This window comes from Mastomys coucha, unplaced genomic scaffold (assembly GCF_008632895.1).
Source record: "Mastomys coucha isolate ucsf_1 unplaced genomic scaffold, UCSF_Mcou_1 pScaffold21, whole genome shotgun sequence".
Taxonomy (NCBI): Eukaryota; Metazoa; Chordata; class Mammalia; order Rodentia; family Muridae; genus Mastomys; species Mastomys coucha.
Window position 1 is genome coordinate 108,534,269 of NW_022196904.1, and position 1,948 is coordinate 108,536,216.

Consider the following 1,948-nt stretch of genomic DNA (forward strand, 5'->3'; position numbering starts at 1 on the left):
TAAACATTCCATTGAACTGTAAGCTCAGAGTTCTCTCTGGTCTGCCTACTTCTGGCTTCTGATGCCCTTAAGCCAACAGGCTAAGAAAGGGTTAACAGTACTAGGAGGGGTGTTCAATCCAGATTATCAAGGAAAAATTGGATTGCTTCTGCACAATAAAGGTAAGCAAGACTATGTCTAGAGTGCAGGAGATCCTTTAGGGTATGGTATCTCTTGATGCTACCATGTCCTGTGATTAAAGTCACTGAGAAACTACAATGATCTAGTCCAGGTAGGACAGCAAAGGGCACAGACCCTTCAGGGGTGAAAGTATGGGTCACTCCTTGAGAAAAAGACCCAAGACCTCCTGAGGTATTTGTTGAAGGTGGAGGAAAGACAGAATGGGTAGTAGAGGATGGTATAGATACCAGCTAAGGCCACATGACCAGTTGCAGAAGAGGGAATTATAATTGATATGAGTGTTTTTGTCATATTTTGTTAAGAATGTGTTTGTACAGATATCAGTGTTTTCTTTCCTTGATTTCTTTATCTTGTGATGTAACATAAATTGAAAGAATATCAGTTGGCATCATATTTAACTTTAAAATAATAAAAGAATGTCCCTCAAGGGACATTGCCACCTGTTCTAGATTTATAATGTGTTTGTAGCTGTATGAGGGAGAGAGTTTTACCATATTTGGAATAATTATGATCTGGATAAATATATAATGCATTTTGTGATTGTACCTGAGATAGTTCTATCATGTTTGGGTGTAATTATAAGCTGATTGTTGTTTTCATTTGGAAATTAAGCATGTGTGCTATCTAGTTTTATGTCAACCTGACACACGCTAAAGTTATCTGAAATGAGGGAACCTCAATTGAGAAAAATGCCCCTATAAGATAGTATAGGGCTCATGCTATTTTAAGTGGTGCCACCAGAGGCAGGTGCATTTCTGAGTTCGAGGCCAGCCTGGTTTACAGAGTGAGTTCCAGGTCAGTTGGGGTTATACAGAGAAACCCTGTCTCGAAAAACCAAAAAAAAAAAAAAAAAAAAAAAAAAAACCTTAAGTGGTGCCACCACTGGGCTGGTGGTCCCCAGTTCTATAAGAAAGCAGGCTGAAAAAAAAAAAAGAAAGAAAGCAGGCTAAGCAAGCCACACAAAGCCAACCAGTAAGCAGCACCCATCCATGACCTCTGCATCAGCTCCTACCTCCAGGTTTCTGTCCTGTTTGAGTCCTATTCTGACTTTCTTTGATGATAAACAATGATATGGAAGTTTAAGCCAAATAAACCCTTTCTTCCCTGACATCTTTTGGTCATGGTGTTTCATCACAGTGATAGTAATCCTAACATAGACATCATGACATAAGGAGATATGACTGTATGTCAGGTTGACAAGGGGTGGGCTTGTGATGATTATCCTTGGTTGTCAACCTGACTACATCTGTAATTAACAAAAACTCAAATGACTGAGCACACCTGTGAAAGATTTTTTTCTTAATCATTTGAAGTGGGAAGACCAACCTCTAATCCGGATCTTTGAAGATGAAAGATAAACCTTTCATCTGGACTACATTTTGTGGTGTATATAAAGGACATGGAAGAAAAAAATCTTTCTCTTTGCCTGCTTGTTCCTGCCCTTGCTAACAAGAAGTCCATTCCTTCACTAGCATTAGGGCCTGTTCCTTTGGGATTCCAGAATATACTGAAGACCACCTGCAACATTCAGTTTTGTGAAATGATTCTTTATAACTACTGGATTCTTGGACCTTTCATTCATAGGCAGCCATCGTTGGATTAGATGGACCACAGCTTGTAAGTCATTTTAATAAATCACACACACACATACACACACACACACAAGTGCACATGTAAACTAACGTGTATGCATACCTCTGTGTGTGTGTGTGTGTGTGTGTGTGTGTGTGTGTGAAAGAGAGAGAGAGAGACACAGAGAGAGACAGAC

The 1,948-nt window shown here is 39.5% G+C and overlaps 1 protein-coding gene across 1 annotated transcript in view; it reads left to right on the forward strand.

Moving 5' to 3' along the window:
• The first annotated feature begins 1,598 nt into the window (after positions 1 to 1,598).
• Positions 1,599 to 1,948, forward strand: part of LOC116100882 (acyl-coenzyme A synthetase ACSM2, mitochondrial) — a 44,975-nt gene continuing 44,625 nt past the window's right edge. Inside the window, exon 1 of the mRNA XM_031384599.1 lies at positions 1,599 to 1,797. The gene's annotated coding sequence lies outside the window, so the exon portion shown is untranslated. The remainder of the gene's footprint in view (positions 1,798 to 1,948) is intronic.